The sequence below is a fragment of the Parasteatoda tepidariorum genome, chromosome X2 (assembly GCF_043381705.1).
Source record: "Parasteatoda tepidariorum isolate YZ-2023 chromosome X2, CAS_Ptep_4.0, whole genome shotgun sequence".
Classification (NCBI taxonomy): Eukaryota; Metazoa; Arthropoda; class Arachnida; order Araneae; family Theridiidae; genus Parasteatoda; species Parasteatoda tepidariorum.
This window is the reverse complement of record NC_092215.1, coordinates 59,827,953-59,848,091: the sequence shown is the minus strand read 5'-3', so window position 1 is coordinate 59,848,091 and position 20,139 is coordinate 59,827,953. Positions and strand designations below refer to the sequence as shown.

Below are 20,139 nucleotides of genomic sequence, written 5' to 3'. Positions count from 1 at the left end.
AACAGCTCCGGACATTCAGCCAAAACGAGCATTCAATACATCAATGGAACATACCAAAGCTTTATATCAATTAACAATTGCAATAATAGAATTATACAGAAATATAATTACAATTATAGAATAATTATTTTTATTGTAGAATGAGATGTTTTAAAAGACAAATATTTGTTAATGTTTAATATTTAATCAATGAAAAAACATTACCCATATTGAAATCTAACGAATTGCTCCTGATAAATTTTTTTTATCTTAATCCTCTTGCTGTGCATTGCGCAGTTTCCAAGGGCAATGTAAAAGTAGCAAAGTTTGTGCAAGCCACGATTTCAGCAAGGATGCATTTTTAACGTCTATTTTACTGTGCAACCCGATTTTTTTTCCGTTTGTGGTTTCATTTCGGCTTTTCGGTGACGTTTAATTATTTATTCAAATTTGAGTAAATGAATAACATTAATTATCCACGTTTACGTTTCTGCAAAATATACCGGCGTGTTTTGCAGCATTTTGCGCTCTCTTTTCGAAGTTTTATAGAACGGATGAAACGTTTCGAGAAACCTTCTAGCAGGAATCGTTTATAGAGAGGGATATAACCTACAATTCTGACAATATTTCCGACACTGATATCAGTTCTAATTCTCATTTCAAATATATTGAAGATAGTTATATCGAAACTGATGAGAATTTCTCGTTGAAAATTAAACATACTAAACTTCATTTCTAATAAATGTTATTTAAGTATTTTGCATGTTTTCATTAGCATATCTGTTTTACCTTTGTATTTCATAAAAGGAACCATAACTTTATCGAGATAGGTTTTCGAAATTTTGCTTTTATATGAGCTTTCTTCAACTTCAAATTTCGGACAACCTTTTTTAATGACTAATTCTATACTGAAAAAAACTTTTTTACAGAATATTTCCGTACATTCCAATTTTAAGAAATATACAGATTTGAAATACATAATGAAAAAATGCGCAGTTTTTGAACCTATTTTGGAAAAAAAGAAAGAAACTTTTTTATGTTAACCTACGGAGAATATGTCAGGAATTTCCTTATTTATTCAGCTATTATATTGTAATTAAAATTTTTGAATAATTTTTGTTTCATTTTAATTATTGAATTGTGTTTTGTTGAACTTAGTTACCGAATTTTAAATTTCAAGGTTATAAGGATTTTTAAACTTTAAACTTTGAAAATCTTAAAACTTTGTAAGTTTTAAAAACGCTAACAAATTTTAAGTTTAATAATTAAGTTCAATAAAACATTATTAATTGTTAAAAATGAAAGAAAAATTATTCAAATATCCTAATTAGTTACTACATATATAATGAAACACCGGATATATGATTTTCCGTAGGTTAACATAAAGGAAATTCTTTTTCCGTGTGAATGGAAATTTCGAACCAAAAACAAGTTTTTTTTGCAAAATTTTAGATTTTTCCAGTTTTTTTTCCTCTTTCTCTAAAAAAAATATTTCCTGGAAAAACTTTTTGTCGCAAAACGCGAATTCGTGTTCAGCACCCCAGAAAAACATAAATATACAAAAATAAAATTGCCGTCAATTTTTTCATGTAAAATGTTGCTTAAACTAAATCGTGGATGAAAATGTTTACTGTGTAAAACCCTGTTACATTTTTCATGAATTACTGAATCGTGACTCAGCACTTTAAGAGGTTCATTTCCTCTCAATCTTTTCAAAAGGGAATAGACGGAAGGGAAAATTCTAAATATACTTTTAATACATATTTAGTTATCAGAAATAAAATGATGTTGTATATTTACTCTTCGGCAATATCTTTCGAAACATGCAAAATACTAAATCGTCAATCCCAATGAAAGTGGGAAAATTATAACAGGCTATATTTTAGGGTTTTAATTGATTTATCAGACTAAATTATATCAATACACTACTGCAGTAGGTAATTTTTGAAAGGTAGTTTAGTATTAGGCATTAACCTATTTTTTTTTTCATTTTTAATAAATATCTTTGTTTTTTGCGCAATTTAGGTTAAATTAATTTTTCAGTATCAATCAAATCAATTCTCGTTAATTTAAATAACAATAAAAGTAAATTTTAAAAATAACTTAAACGCAAAGAATGTATAACATTGAATTTTTTAAAATTACTAATAATGTTATTGCTTTACGCTTTGAGACATTCCATTGCTGAAGCTCTGAAAATTATCGAACGAAAACGATTATTTATAAGTATTGTGATATCAAATAATATTCCTTCATCAAAGGTTTCTAAAGAACAAAAACATACTTAGAAATCAAAATCAAAAATCCATAAAGGTGAGATAAAAAGGCCTCATCACTTTAGTTTTTGCAGCATGCGTTGTGCTAAGGGAAAATATAATTTTCCGAATTAATTCTTCGTTATGAATTATCAATTAATTTTAATCTGTGATTATCTTTCTGACAATTTATTACAATCTGATTCGGACAATTCTATTACAATCTATTCTATTATATAATCTAATGACTGATCTGTCGAATTAAATATATTTTTAATGAAATATCTTGAAAGAAATTGTAAGTAATTAATATAACCCTGGTGTTGCTTCTACCTTCTATTATGTATTACTGGCTTAGCTATGCATTCACAAAACTCATCCATTTTGGAAAAATTTGTATAAAATTAGAAAACTTAAAAATATCAATAATAATAATTTAAAAAAAAGAAATTAAGGAAGTTAATTTATGATTTATTGTAGTTGGTAGTTTCCTATACCACCTTTAAAAATTCATGTCTGCACGCTTAACTTTAAACTTACACAAAAGTAAAGTCACAATTGAAGAATTTAGTGGATGCACGGGCTAAGTGAAATTTTTAAGAAAATAGAAACTTCTCGGAGAACGTTCTTATTTTAGTCTTATTTAAACATATAACATTCATCTATATTTCTAAATCTATTAATTCCGAAGATACTCAATAGAAGAACCAGCTAAGTTACATTATTTGCGCATTTTTTGGATGGAAGAACCGGCTAAGTGACAAATAGTCTTTAGGTTAAGTGACCCTAGAAAATCACTTGTTTGGCATCGAATCCTAAGGTGCGGGTAGAAAAAAATTGGTGAAGAAGAAAAACGAGAAACAGCAGCCTCCATACATAAAGGAAAAATTTGTGAAAAAGACAAGAAAAAATAACCCTTAAATAGATTCAATATGAAACTTGTTTTGTTTCTAGTTCACATTAGCTACAGACGCACTGCCCTTGTAACAAATTACAAAAGTTTTCTCAGAAAAGTCGCGTTAAAATTATTTTAGATTTATGCCATTTTTTTCAGTTTATTATTATTGTTACTAGCTGAATATTCGTTCTTCTTGTAGGTTGAAATAAAACTAAATAATCTATAAATCGGTAATGATCTACATAATGAAATTACCGGGGAGGTTCAAATTATACTTTGGTAGAGACATATCAGAGCTCCATTGGCATAGGGCTAACTGCGAGAGGATTTCGAGGTTCATACCACCATTTTGAGCAAATGCTGATTAGTTTCGCTTAAAAGAATTCTTCCTGAAGGTGAATGTGATCTTGTTCTTTAAATAGGTGTCTATTGTCTTCTAGATTTAAGGCTAAGGAGTTGAAAATGGAATGAGTTGCATATCCACTGATAAGTTTCGCTTAAAAGAATTCTTCCTGAAGGTGAAGATGATCTTATTCTTTAAATAGTTGTTTTTTGTCTTCTAGATTCAAGGCTAAGAAGTTGAAAATGAAATGAGTTGCATATCCACTGAGTAAATTGGTGTTCAAACGGTGGAAATTCCTGACGTGGTAACCTAAATTATAAAGAAAAATGTGAGTCGTATAACTGATCATGATAGCGTAGTTTACAGCAATAGAAAAAATACCCAAAACTGTTTTATAAACATTTTTATAAATTAAAATGTACCCTTCTTGCATGAGATTGCAAATTTTTAATAAAAAATTTAATATAGTATATGTGTTTCAACTTCTGTACCTAGATATTTTTTGTATTAAAGCTAATAACATTTTTATTTAATTTTAGATCTACTTTAGATGTAACAAGATTAAATTAGATTTTGACCACGATTAGCGTTCTTTAAAATAATACTTTTTTAAAATCAAACATTACCGAATTTTTGCCAATTAAAGTGATACATTCCGGTAAAACAAAAACTCCGCGAAAGTTAAGTTCATTGTTGCTTCTGAATCGTTTTTGATTGGTTTTCGGACTAACAAGGCTAGATAAAATTTGATGCCAGTCAATTCCAAACTAAGGTTGCTAAAATTGTATATCATGAATATAAGCCTAAATAAATGTATATTTATTCTATCTTTTCAAACAAAATTATATTCGATGAAATAGATTAAAAATGGTCAGTGAAGGCAAGCAAATTCTATGCACAAAAATCATTCAAATCTTTCTTTATAAAAGAGTAAGAATCAAATATATAGACTTCCAAAAAGTTTGTGAGTTATGTCTTCATAAACATGCTAAAGACATAGAGATTGAGCGAAAGAGCAAAAAGATGGAATGTATAAAGTTTAACGCTCATTTACTCAAATTCACTAAAATGCCACTTAGCCAGTTTTTCCACTGAGCTCTTCAATTGTAAGAGGTGATATAACTTACAAAAACAAACAACTTCCGTTATAAAATATATGATCTGAAAGCAAAGGGCGAGCCTTGAATGCTGATAATAAAGAATACAATATAGACGAATAATGAAAATAAAAAAAAATCTTTCTTATTGAAAACTTTACAATAAATGCCCATCCATCAGCTGCAATAATTTCTTCATATCTGTGTCAAAATATCTCATAAGCGTTGCAAAGTTCCTTGTTTTTTCCCAATGACTGCAACTGCAAAGGTAATTTTATTTTGCAGCAGAACTATTTGGAAATTGTTCTAAAATGTTTACCGAGCAGTGGTGATTCAGGGGATAGATCGTTCGCCTTCCAGTGAGGTGAACCGGGTTTGAATCCCAACTTTGACTGGTCGATACGTCTTCCGCTTCCGGCTTGCACCGACCACAGGGCTGACGTAAAATATTCTCAGTGGTAGACGGATCATGGGTTAGAGTCCCCTTGCCGTCAGGCTAACCATGGGATGTTTTCATGGTTTTCCTCTCCATGTAACGCAAATGCGAGTTAGTTCCATCAAAAAGTCCTCCACAAGGGCAAATTTCTCCCAATACTTGAACCATGTTTACCACTTCTGAGAGATAACAGTTTGCAGTCCTGAAAAGAATGCATACCCACCTTTAAATATTACTGGCAACGAATTTGCAACTGAATAATGGGCACCCCTTACATGCACACATCACCCCTGAGCATCCTAATGCAAAAGCACAGGAATTCGCCACCTGTATGCCGTTTCATTACCGCTTGCTTCCTTAGACATTGTGATCCCACTGTTCTTGTTTTGGTATATATATCACGTCTGACATATGTGACCATTAGTTTTGTCAATCAATGATCAATAATCTTATACAGGAAAATTCATGGTTAGCTTCTTTGCTAAAGGGAACTGATGAAATATTAGGAAACCTTTATTCATTTTTTTTATTATAAAAACATTGAAAATCTATCTTGCCTAATTCTTATATTATTTTATCAAATTCAGTAAAATGACACTCTTAGCTAAACCTTTTGATTGTTTTAACCATCTTTCTGTTTTGGCCAACTTTCTTATTGAGGCATAAAGATTAAATGACAAAATACAGTTCCTTTGATTTATTGTTTAAGGTATGCTCACTTAATTTTTTAGTTCTCTTTACTCTCTTATCTATCAGTGTTTAGGAAGAAAAAATTAAAATAATTTGGTTAACTCATTTTTTATACAACTATAAATGATTTTAAGAGCTAAACAAATGGTATACATGCTCTTTTTAATTCTTAAAAGGTATGAAAAACATTTAATAAAGTGTTTTGGTTTCCCGTAATACTAACGTTAATACTATTTGAGGTTCACAACTCATGCGCTAAAATTTCCCTGCAAATCACAGTGTTGATAAGGCGTGAGAAAATAAGTTAACATTACGGTTAACATAAAATAAATTCTATGCAAAATATTTTGATTACTTAAGAATATAATGTAACGGAATCACGGGCACAATTTCACACCGGTGAATAAATTTCATTTATTAAATTTTATAAAGACGTGTAAAGGAGTTCAAATTTGATTATTTCATGAAACATAAATCTAGTTTTTTACAGATATTGCCAATAATACTGGAATTTAATAAATTTTACGGTATATATTCTCTCCTTATATTACAACTTTTTAACACTGATGGGACTGATGGTATCTCAACCTTTCAGTCACGTATTTCTAATATTGCTTTCCTCATAGTATGTCGCAGATTCGATATTTAAAATTTTTTTTAATTTAAGAAATAGATCAATGAGAGATAATCCTAACACGTAATTTTGCTTTTTTCAGGTTTAAAAGAGCATTCTCAACCTTGCAAACTGCGATGCTTGGCCTGGATATAAAATCGGTGTACATATAACTTTGCTACGTTACAAGATTTTAAAAAAAATCACTCATTGTGTTGTGATAACTAGTAATTAAACATAAACCTTTGTAAAGGATCAAATACAACTTTATTGTTATTTAATAAGATAACAGCTTGCGTACATGCATGACTGCATGCTTAGAGGAACAAGAACAACCACAACAACAACCCGAACACGGTTACAGTCGTCCAGTCGTAGTGGAAGTAGAAGTTGCCGGATATGACACCTCCTTCCCCACTTTAAGGCAATAGTCCTTAAACTTAGATGGCATTTTTCTCAGTCTGGGAGGACGGGATTGAACAGAGTCCTGACTAGGAGAACATACTATTTCAGAGTCCTCTTCAGAACTTGTTACCGTTGGTGATGGAAAAATATTTTCCACCTCAGTCAGGGGTTGCACTTCATCTGGCACAACAGTCGTACCTTGCTGACTTTGATCAGCAATCGGCACAGCACGAGCCTTCAGCTGGTCTAAATGCCTCTTAGCGTAAATGCCTTTCGAGTCCACTACTCGATACATTTTATTTCCTACTGGTCTCTCTATTGTACCAGGAACCCATTTCTCTCCTAGCCCATAATTACGAAAATATACACCATCACCCCCCTTAAAACTTCTACCGGCTAAAATATTTGATTTAGGAAAATATGAATGCACTAAATCTAGACGGCAGCGAATCTGACTACCCAACAAAATCTCTGCTGAGGAAACACCATGTAACGCCAGTGGTGTTCGTATAAAATTCATCAAAATTCTTGACAACCTGACACTCATAGAATCCCCTACTACCTTACGTAATCGGTGTTTAATAAACTAAACTGCTCTTTCTGCCTGACCGTTTGAGGAAGGGTGATAAGGAGCAGAAAACAAATGTCTTATACCATTATGTTTAGAGAAAGCTTCAAACTCATCTGATCGAAACACTGACCCATTGTCACTAACATTCAGGGAATCCAAACCTAGAAAATATCTCATGTAATTTCTCTAATGTTAATTTAGAGGTAGCACTTTTCACCGCTATTGCCTCAATCCATTTAGAATTCCTTGCATCTTGAACAATTAATATCATATGATTTTCAAAAGCGCCTACTAAATAGTCTATGTGTATTCTGGACCAAACATGATTAGCTGAGGGCCAAGGTTGTAAACTTTTAGCAGGAGAATTAGAATTCTGAATGCAGATATTGCAATTTTTGACTATATTCTCAATGTCTACATCTAAATTGGGCCACCAGAGCATTGAACGAACAATGCTCTTCATGCCTGAGATTCCCTGATGTGTACTATGCAGTTCTTGCAAGATACTACTACGTAAAATGTCAGAAACAACCACCCTATTACCCCATAGCAGAACATTGCCCTCGACAGAGAGTTCCAACCGTTTCCTAAAATAAGGCAACGTCTGTTTATAATCTGAACTACTAGAGTCTAAGTTCTCTGGCAATCCCTGTAACACTAATTTTGAAACTTTCCTCAGAGCTTCATTGCTTCTAGTAGCTTTACTAATATCTGTAATTGTCACAAGGCCCAGATCTACTCTCTCAATGCTCAATACCAGTTCCTGCGCACCGGGGGATCTAAAAAAGAAGCTGGTAATGGTAATCTACTGCAGGCATCAGCATTTCCATTCTGAACCCCTGAACGATAACGAACAGTACACGTATAAGCTGAAAGAGTAATGGCCCATCTCTGTATCTTCGAATTTGCCATGGCTGGTACATCTTTCTTTTCAGACATTAAGGTGACTAACGGTTTGTGATCGGTGTATAAAACAAAAGCACGACCCAGCAAATAATCGCTGAAACGAACTACACCAAACACTAGTGTTAATGCCTCTTTTTCTAAGTGAGAATAATTTTTTTCTGCAGGAGAAAGGGTCCTCGAGGCAAAAACAATCGGTCTATCTTCACCATCTATGGTATGGGATAACACCTCTCCAACACCATAAGGTGATGCATCACAGGCTAATGTTAATTTCTTCTCGGGATCAAAATGGACCAATAGTCCTGAATTACAAATAGCCTGTTTAGCCTCATTGAATGCGATGTCTTCCTTATTTGTTCATTGCCATGAGGCTGATTGATATAGTAAATTGTACAATGGGGCCAGCTTGGTGCTTATCTGTGGCAAAAACTTGGAATAAAAGGAATAAAAAGTAATTAAATCTAAAAACGACCTAAGTTCCCCTACATTCTTAGGAATAGGGGCCTCCTTGATAGCTTTAACTTTATCCCCCACAGGACGGATCCCCTCTTTGTCAATTACATGGACTAAAAATTTCAAGGAATCGCACAAAAATTTACCTTCTTCTTTCTTTAATTTCAAACCTGCTGCTTCTAGCTTCCTAAACACTTCCCTTACATTAAGAGGATGTTCTGATTTAGTATGCCCAGTAACCAGGATATGATTGAGAAACACTCCTGTACCTGGAATACCTGCAATGTTGTTTCCATTACTTTTTGAAAAATCGCGGGTGCTGGCGCAACACCAAAAGGCAATCTATTGTATTTAAAAAGTCCTAAATGGGCGTTAATTACTGTTAGTAATTTAGAATTCTCATCTACCTCCAACTGGTTGCATGCCTCACGAAGATCCAATTTACTAAATTGTTCCCCACCAGCTAAGCTGACAAAAATATCCTCAGCCTTCGTCAGTGGGTATTTGTCAGGGTCGATAGCTATATTAGCAGTTAACTTAAAATCTCCAGAAATGAGAATAGAAGATTTATCCTCTTTTAACACTGATACAATAGAAGCGGCCCAATCTGAATATCGAACAGGGGTTGATATTTGCAGATTCCAGCCGCTCTAACTCTTCCTTAACCTTAACCCGCATAGTGAAAGATACAGTTCTGGCGTTATAGAAAGCAGGTTTACCATTATTTTTTAACATAAAACTCACTTTGGCCTCTTCGAAAAGGCCAAGCTCGTTAGAAAACACATCTGCATATTCACTTAATATTTGATTCATTACTAAATCCATCATATTTAAGCAATTATGTACAGGTAACATTTTAAATATTTCAATCCAGTTCCTGCCACATAGATTCGGGCCCCCCTCCCCCACAACTTGGAGTGGAATTTTAACTACTTTACCATTATACTCAACATTACATTCTATACTACCCAATACTGAAATTGATTGCCCTGTAAAAGTGGACAATATGGTATCTGCAGGCTGTAGGGCAGGAGCACCTAATTTGCTATATGTTTTAGCATTAATTAAAGACACAGCACAGCTTGTGTCTAACTCCATAATAATATTATAGCCATTTACCTTGAATATAACATTAAGGCTTAGGAACTGGATCGGAATTGTTAATTTTCAAAGCATTATTATTAAAAATATCATATTCATTTAAATCATGAAAAGTTGAATTATTTCCAATGTTATTTAAACACATATCATTTACTACACCAACATCAGAGTTCATAATATTTAAACCAGCAACATTGGTTCTAGGAACATTGTTTACAGCATCACTTTTACCACCTTTACCAAGTGAAGGAATAACCTTCACTTCATTCACTGAAGCAGCGACCATATTACATGGCCTTTTTTCCACACCATTTTTTTAGACTTAAGGCACTTTTTAGACAAATGGCCTATTGTTCCGCACAAAAAAGCACTTTCTGTCCTTTGACGGACACACATTCGGTAAATGATCGGAAGCAAGTAAACTCTGTGCAAGCTTGTAAACAACAGGGCCCACTAGAGTCAGAAAGATTGACTTCTTTTTCTCCTCTTTGATGTTAGTTGCATCGAAAAATATTTCTATCCGCTCAACATATTGCTCCCATGGTTCTGAAGCAGGAGCGAAAGCATTTATGCGCCCGTACGTGGCCATACTGGATTTTTCCTCGCCGCCAATGCTGTGATTACTTGTAATTAAACATAAACCTTTGTAAAGGATCAAATACAACTTTATTGTTACTCAATAAGATAACAGCGTGCGTACATGCATGGCTGCATGCTTATAGGAACAACAACAACCACAACAACAACCCGAACACTGTTACAGTCGTCCAGTCGTAGTGGAAGTAGAAGTTGCCGGATATGACACATTGTCTTACTAGAAACCATGGCACTTAACAGCAAATTAAATCCCAACTCGTAGTAATTGAAACAAACACTTAAACTTATGTGTAAAATATCACTAACGATCAGTTTTTTGAGTAGACAAATTAAAAACGGAACACTTGAACAAGTTTTGATCCAAAATAATCGCATTTTCATGCAAGGATAATTATTTAGTGCTAGCGATATATTAACTTACAAAATCGGATACAAAAACGCACTTCCTCAGAAAAAAACATGCTGTGTTTTCAAGTGGATTTGGATTTTTGACTCTCAAAATACTGGTAGGGAATAACCTACTCATATTTTGCATACATAGAAATGTTATTTTCAATAGTAAAGTAAAAAGTAAAGCATAAAATATAATAAAAAGTAAAACGTACTGTATAGAGTAAAGCGCAAAGTATAAAATAAAGGGAAGCGCAATGTAAGGAAAAGCATAAAACTGTAAAGTAAAAGTAAAGCTTAAAGTAAAGTGAAAAGTAACGTAAAGTAGAATAAGAGGAAAAGCGTAAAGTATAAACCAAAGTAAAGCATAAAGTAAAGTTCAAAGTAAAGCGTAAAGTAAGCAATAAAGTTAAATAAAAGTAAAGTAAACTAAAATGTAAAGTATTGTAAAAAGGCAAGCATAAAGTATTGTAAAGCGCAAAATATAACTTAAAACACAGAGAAAAGAAAAGTAAAGTGTAAAATATAGTAAAAAGTAAAATAGTCAATTATTGTAAAAAGTTAATGATAAAATTAAGGGTAAAGTAAAGTAAAACGTAAAAAATAATGTAAATTAGAAAAAAAGAAAAGTAAATGTCAAGTAAATAGTAAAGTATAGTAAAAAGTAAATTATGATAAAATGTTAAACGCAAAGTAAAGCGTCAAGTATAAAGTAAAGCATAAAGTATAAGGTAATGTAAAGTGTATAATAGAAAATAAAGTTCCAAAGTAAATTGTAAAGTATTGTAAAAATAAAGCATAAAATAAACACAAGCATAAAATGTATAGTCAAAATACGTAAAATGTGTAGCTAAAAAAGTATCAAGTAAAGTTTAACGTATAAAAAAAGCGTCAAATATAAAGTAAATCGTAGAGTATAAAATGAAGTCTCGAGTATAAAGTAAAGTAAAGCGTAAAATAAAAAATAGAAAGTAAATTGAAATGTGAGATATAAAGTAAAGAGGTAAAGTATAAAGTAAAATTTAGTGTAATAAATATAATATAGTATATATAATATAATATAGTATATATAATATAGTATATATAATATAATATAGTATTAGCAATATAAAGTAATTTAAAGTGAAGCAAAGTGCAAAATAAAGTTAATATATTGCAACTGCCCCCAGGCCCTATACACACCGATCTACGATCATAAACTGAAACTTCGACTACGAACTTTACACGAGGCAAGACAGCAGGCGCATGACGTAACAAGAGGATTGAAAACTTAGTTTTTCTCGAGTCAGGGCGGAATTCAGACGCGTAATGATTGGCTTTTTTTACATGGTTATTTTTGGCCTACTCTTGCAAGTTGGGGCTCGTAACACTAGGAAATATATTTAATAAATACACAGCAAAAACGGGGAATCCTTTTAACTGTACCGGTTTGAATGTTTATGTTTGCCTCATAAGTAAGGTAATCAAGAAAAGAGGTTCAACCAGTTTCAAGTTCGGTAAAAATTAATTTAGCTACGTCACAAAATGAAAATTTGACTAGTTGTCCATTGATCAGAATTTAGGTAATTTACTACTAGCCGCGTGTGCTTTTCATGGGCGATTATTATTTTCTCCTGTTACGTCGTTCGTGCCAGGTTTTAAGTTAACTGGTACAATGAAAGTAATTAGTGGTAAATTTCAAAAGATTCCTATTAATGCTAAATCAACAAAACGCTAAAAAAATTTCCACTTACTTTTATTTATCGATGCATCCAGATCAGATTATCAGAAGTGCAGCACTTGCCACGTTTCGTGCCACATAAGGTTACGTACAGTCCGCAAAAAAAAAAAAAAGATATCACCCTGAATAACTTTCATTCTAATGATTGGATTTTCACGAACTAAATGTCAATCTTAATGGTTCCCGGGGGTGACTTCAAATATGCTAATTAATTAGTGCTAACTATTAAGTTACGAAATCAGACACAAAAACGTACTTTCTCTGAATAAATATATATATATTTTACATTTTTGGATTCTCGACCCTCAAAATAGGATTGTTTCATTTTATTTAATAACCGTCGCTGAGCAGCCGACCCAATTAAATAGGATTGCTGACAAAATTTCGAAAAGATTGGATCATAAATTGGGGAGGGGGCTAATAAGTTACATGTATTAGGCGATAGTCCCAAAAAACAGCCAAGCAAAATCGCCGCTGCAAATGAATATTTTAAGATAACCCATACACTAATTCAAGAGAGGAATACTTAATTTTACTCCGTTGCTAAGCAACCTAGTTCAGACTGTTAGAAAAAAAATTAAAATAATGTTCTGTGATTAACTCAGAGATGTTTATTTGGTAATAAAGGTTGCGTAGCCAAATCTTTTAACGAAAAATAAGCACTTTTTAAGTACTTTTTTAGCACTACATGCGTTAACAAAATGCAAATTACAGGGATAAGAGTAGTCAGAGAGTAAAAAAGAGAAAATCCAAGAATGAATATATATATATATATATATATATATATGCGAAAATACAAATCATGATGCGTAATCTTTAGATCATGCAAATACGAATAAGGATGCATAATTTTTAAATTGAGTGAATACGAATCCCAATGTCTAATTTTTAAATCATGTATAAATACGAAAATCGATATTTGATATTACAACCGCATAAACGAATCTGAACATTGGATTTTCGAGTGAATACGAATCACTAAATAGGGCTTTGAAAACGCATAAATACTAATTGCGCTATTGAATTCTTGAATCTCGCAAATAAGAATCGCAATGTAATGTACGATATTTAAATCACGTGAATAAGAATAGCAACGGGCAACTTTTCAATCAAGTAAATACGAAAATCGATGTTTGATAATAAAAAATTGCGATATTGGATTTTTAAATTTTGTAAATAAGAATCGCAATGTATGATACTTAAATCGCGTGAATAAGAAGCGCAATGCGCAACTTTCAAATCAGGTAAATACGAAAATCGATATTTGATATTAAAATCGCGTGAATAAGAGTAGAGATATTACCAGATTCTGGGTTTGAGATTTCTAAACGGCCTGTTTGTATTGTTTTTGCTTAGCCATAATAAAAAAAAATTTAGAAGATAAATAGAATGAGCAAATAAATATTTTCACCCCAAATCCACAGCTATTTTTTTAAAATTATTATTTCGTTTGCTTTCGCACCAGCAAACGGGAAGCAGTTACGTCTGAATTACGAAAATACGAGCTATCTGGCGGGCTGGTAAAAATACGGAAAATTTTATTTTCTGCGCGTAAAAGCGGAGAAAATAGCTAAAATAAGTAAATATGCGAAAGGGTTAGCATCTACGTCGTAGTTTGAATTTTTATCTGTGAAAATCGGAAATAAATATAATTATTTTATTTCAACGACTGAATTTTCAGAAAAAGCGGAATATTTATTAAAAAAATATTTAATAAAAAAAGAAACTTTTAGAGAATCGCAGTTTTCGATTAAAGGACTAAAATTCGAGAGACAAAGGAAAAGAAAGCGGAAATCCGTTAAAAAGCGAGAAAATCTCATCCCTGAAAATTAATTTTCAAAGACTTTACGTGATTATGATAAAATAACTACAGGGTGGCCATTCAAATCAGGTTTCAAATTTCCCTGATTTTTCCGGGTAAAATTCTTAAAATTTACAGGTCAGCATGTTTTTTTTTCCTGCTGAAGTGTAGTATAGGTACAAGAAAAGCGTCAATATTAGTGTATTAGTCAATATAATAGTGTAGTATTTCATATAAAATGTTATCTTTTTAATATATCATCTTGAATAGATGTGGAAGAAACAATATGTTTAGCTTGCAGAAAATAACGCTTTTACTGAATAACAGTTTTTTTAAGTGTTAAATAGTTTTTGCACAAAATGTACCAAATAGCAATGACTCAAAACAACCTTGAATAAGTACTGTTTAATATATTTTTATTAAGCAAAAGAAAATAATTCCAGGTGATTAGATACCAACAAGTTTTTATATTTATTTGCATTTCAATATAGAGCCATTTTATACTGTATTTTATCCAAACAGTGCTCTTTATAAAATTCATTGAAATAATTTTATTTAAACCAATATCAAGTCAAATGTTTAAATAATATTGTTTGTTTCAAATAAGCACTATTACTTTAAGACATATCCAGTATTTGTAAAGGAAAAATTGTCAATTTCTTGTTGCATATTCTATAGAAAAAAAAACTAGATAAAATTCTTTAAATTTTATTCTTTTTTTCTTCTTTCTTAATGGAAATTCGAATATATTAAGAATTCCAATCTAACATGGTTTCTTAGTTTAGATGAGTTAATTGGTTTTGTTTTTAGAACTGGGGAATTCCATGGTGTCGAAAAAAAAATTAACATTAATTTCTCAGAAAAACTATATTATAAAACAAAAATTTATAAGCATCAAATTTTTACATTAAATATATGGTATATCATAACCTAACGAAAAACAATCTGTTTCATGAAAACTGATTAGTATAAATTCAAATTAAATGGATTAAATTGTTGCTGTCGGATGTGAATCGCGCGAAAGCAAAAAAATACTGATTTACAAATTGTCTAAACTCTGTGAATTTGTTAGTAATTTAAATGTAAACTTGACTGAATTTGGAAGCTAACATTTCAATAAAAAAATTCTATGCAGTTGTTTGTGAAATATGATACATAATTAATTTGAAATTTTTTACTTCAGTGTCAGACGTAAATTTCTCAAATTGGATAGAAATTAGAAATTTAAGTTAATGATAACCATTATAATGACGGAAATTTTCTTTAATTTTAATCTTAATGATATAAATAATATTTTTTAATTATATAGCTTCTTTAGATTTTAAATTGTCTTCTATTTCCTGTTGGAATGGTCAGATTAATATGTTTTATAACATTTCCCATCTTATAAAAGTTAGTTGAAAAATCACTCATTTTAACTATGCAACGTAAGTTAACAACAATGTATTATATTAACATCAATGTAATATATTAACAACAATATAAGAAAAACTCATATTTAAGCAATATTTTCTTAAATTTAATCATTTTAAAAATCATGGAATAAAAAACTTTTATTTTTTATTTTTTTAAATATGGGAACTGTGAAAAAATTCACGATTTTGATATACAATAAAAAAAATTCTGTTGAAAAAAAAATTCACTGTACATTGAAAGGAAAAAAACAATGTTTTACTGTATTATTAGCCTATAACAAATTTTTCTGGGTAAAATTGATTTTTCTAGGCACAGGAAAAATGATAATAATAGCTTTATTGCGTGCATAAAATTAAATAATCTTTCTGTAGCAGACAATATTTATCGATATGCCTTCTATTTCTATTTAGCGGCATAGCAGTGAGCAAGAAAGAGCATATGTCTGGTTGTAGCATAAAAGATGGGCCAAACTTTTGGAAAAAAATTTAATATGAATTCTAGAATAAATTTTTAAATAAAATTCTCCTTTTAATACCCCCTCTCTAGTTTCATTGACCAATTACAGGCCCAATAAATAACTAATAATTTTTATCACATTTACCTAAAAATTTAACAGGATGTGAGTTATTGTAGTTTGCTATGCAAGTAGGTTTAATATTTCTTTCACAAAATTATTTTTTTTCCTTACTCAAAAAATAAATAACTACAGAATGCTCAGAAGTTATTTTTTCTCTAAAAACATACATTTTTCAAGCTCTAAGCAGAATGATTGATTTGAAATGTTCTAAATGAAATTAAATTGTTACTAAAAAAATTAAAACTGAGATGCTCACCTCAAAAAAAAAAATTAAATAAAATAAGCATATTAAAATTTCATCAATCAATTTTAAGCTACAATATAAATAACTTGAAGCACAGCATAGCTTCAAAAACTTTATTAGGTTACTGAGGTGAAATAGATTATTGCAAATTAACCTTAAGAAATATTTATTTTGCTTCTCTTTATATTTTACTTCATTTCATAAGGAAAAGGTGAAATAAGAGATGAAAATAAATAAAAACAAATGCAATGAAAAGAAAAGCAGTGGTGTTTGACTGAGTGGTGTGTAAAAACAATTAATTATTAATTTAAAATAAAAATATTTATTATCTAATTCTTTCTTTAAACAGAAAAAATAATTTGATTATATTAAATCCTAGTGCTACAGAACAATTAATTATGTATTTTGGTGTTGCACGTAAAACATCAAAAGTGTATCTCGAGTATTTTTTAAAAAAAATGTGTGTTAGTCCCCCTCCCATTTGTTTGCCTTTAAAAATGAACAGAAAACTTAGATGAACTTATTTTACATCTGTGCCCTGTTCTTGCACAAATCTAAATAGATAGTCTAGAGTCAAATATGCAATAAAAAGAAAAAATAGACACACCATATTATTTCGCCAAGCCTCTAAATGATTAACTAAAGAAATAAGCTTAAGAATTAGTAAAAATAATTTAGTCATACCATTCGTAAGAGCTCTGAAATAAAATGACCCAAAAAATCAACTCCTTGAGCACCAATTTTTCTAGAAATATCATATCCTTGATTCCACAGAGAGTCAATATAAGAATCTAGAATTTTCAAATAGCAAAGTTAAATTTAAAAAAATATATATATGTTTTAGTATTTTTATGAAAATGCAGCATTTCAGAAATTTTACAATAAGCAACTGTAAATGCTGCAAAAATTAAAATATATACATTTCTAATATTAACTAAGTAATAAAAATAAATAAAAAAACAAGAAATAACTTTTAAAAACCCAGAGTAAAAAACACTCACGGTTAGTTAGTTTAAAAAAAAATTAGTAGCAACCATAAAAAAATATGAATTCCACAAACAATTTAATTTTAAAGGATGTATAAAATTATTAAACATTAACACTTTTGAAGATATCACAGAATTATTTGCGAAATTGGAAACAGACTAGACATACATAGAATCTATAAAAAAGAACTAGACATACATAGAATCTATAAAAAAGAACTAGACAGAGAGAACTAATAATAATTATTTTATTAGGCAGAACTTTGATCAATCATTTTTTAAGGGACAAACAATAGAAAACTACAAATGCGGGCCAACTTAAAAAATCAAATGATAGAAAATGCACGAAAATTAATAAATTTACAATAAGTAAAAAAAAAATTAATTGAAAAAGTTAAGTACTACCTGCAATATATTTAGAATGCAAAAGGATAAACAAATATATTAATTTATTTAAAATATTTGAAAATCTTGTGCTTCTTTTGTTTTAGCACACACAATAAATTTTCGGCATTATTGCTACAGATTGATGCTCATTTTCTGAAAATTTTGGTGTTCATTTTTTGAAAGTTTGCGCCGAGGCCTTCTGCAAATGTTTGTTCTAATTGATTGAGTTAAGTTTGGTCTTCATCATTTTCACTTTACATCGTTTCTACAAGTTACAGCATTTTTATCAAACATCAAACTTGTTGTTTGAGGCATTTCACCCAAACTGCAACAAATCTATATTTTCTTCATTATTAGTATCAGAAGTTACTGTTTTTAATATCAAAACAAGTAACCTTCAATTTTTTTTTTCACATGTCGGTAGAATTTCTGAACAAAAGAAATGGGAATCTGCTGGTTTCAATAATGATCTAAATGGGTATTAATAATATTATAAGAATCGAATTTGTGACTGACCGTTAAAATAAGGCGATACATACGGAAAATGAAAGATGCGGGAACAATGGATTGGGTTTTGACTGTATTAATTTATGAAATGTCCAAGCAATTTTTAGTACATTGAAGATCCTCTTTCTTTTCCTTCCTCTCAATTTAGACCGGCCTATTTATGTTTCCGACAAGACAAAAATAAAATTATTTTCTCCCTTAATGCTCCAAAAAAACAAACTTTAAATATTTTTATTTTAGTTTTGTGTCTGAAAATTTAAGTAGGAAAGTAGTTGGAATTTTGATTGGCAACAAAAAGTAGATAAAATTTGGTTCTAATCTTTAAAAAACAATTGTAATATGCATTGTCACAGGAGGGTTTTCATCATAATTTACCTTGAAAATAGATGCTTTAGTAGTTTTAGAATATAAAAAATAGTAGCCTAAATAATCTCCTCAAATAAATCATTAAGATGCTTCTTTCTTTTCATAATGAAATATTTAGGAAATATTTACCCCGACCTGCCCCAATTTAGGGCATACGGGTAAATGTTTATTAAAATCAAGAAAAACAGAAAAGTACATAAAATACAAAAAGTGCAAAAATACGAAAACATTACAGAGTCTGATGGCAACGGCAGTAAAACAATTAAAATGCTCCGAGAGTCCCGCCTTATAGTGCCTAAGCCGACGGGAAATCCCTTATAGTGAGCCAAAGACACAAATGAGTAATTTTACAATACATCGCAGGAAAGTGCAGTATGACATATTTACAATGCTGCATCATGTGCAGGCAGTACATAGGATTAAAACGAGTAATAATTCAGAGTAAGTTGGGTCGCTAAACCAAAGCGATCATTAACATTGTAACAGGTTAATAAATGACACAAAGTATAAACTGCTGATGTATTCAAGAACAGTAAAACATAAAGTGAACCATTAAAAAACGTATACCTGAAGTGAACATAAGAAAACATTAAAAGGTCACAGGTAAACGGAGGTCCCAAGTTAATACAGGTCAAAGAACCAATACAGTCGATGACAAATTGACAACAGGTAAGACAGAGCAAGGCGGTAAGAAAATCTCAAATGTAAAACAAAAGGAGGTAAAGATGTAAAGTGGTAAAACAAACAATTATCAAATACAATTAAAAGGCGACGCTAAAATTTGCAAAGCAAGGAAAGGCAATGTAAATAAGCCAATTAAAAAGCACAATGTAGTGAATAAATAGATTAAAACAGAATTAAAAAGCGAATGAGATAGATAAAACAACAAAACGTTGTCAAAATAACGGGAAGCGAACAGGCGGGCAGCCCAACAACCGGGACTGAGATTAATTCGTGTAGAGCGGATCCAAAATGTCATCAGGGGCGAGTGCGTCCTCCAGGGTGCGTTTAATGATGTCTTTAATAATTTGCCTCTGTTTATTAGTCCTGCACCAAGATCTTATGTCGCCTCTTCTGTCAAAACTATTTCCCCTAATGGTTGCAAATTTTTGACAGTCAAGCATCAGATGTTTAATAGTCTGATAGTGACCGCAATATTTGCACGCGGAGGATTTTTGAAACATCCTAGCTTGGTGATCGCCAAATACACCATGGGAAGTTAAGAACTGATTAAAGTAAAAATCGCTGGATAAAAAACATTCGTTAACTGTAGGTATCAAATAGTGTGTGTGTCTCCCGTTTGCAGAGCTGCTCCACCTGTCCTGCCATAAAATCCTACTGACCTGCCTCTGTCTATGTTTGACCTGGGGTTTTGTTATGGTGTAGTGAAAGTCCACCCCG

The 20,139-nt window shown here is 31.0% G+C and overlaps 1 long non-coding RNA gene across 1 annotated transcript in view; it reads right to left on the bottom strand.

Annotated features, from left to right (window-relative positions):
- Window positions 1-3,158: 3,158 nt before the first annotated feature.
- Window positions 3,159-20,139, bottom strand: part of LOC139427239 (uncharacterized) — a 30,058-nt gene continuing 13,077 nt past the window's right edge. The window contains exons 2-3 of the long non-coding RNA XR_011638379.1: window positions 17,177-17,283; window positions 3,159-3,784 (exon numbers count right to left, since the gene is read on the bottom strand). This is a non-coding gene — a long non-coding RNA (uncharacterized lncRNA). The remainder of the gene's footprint in view (window positions 3,785-17,176; window positions 17,284-20,139) is intronic.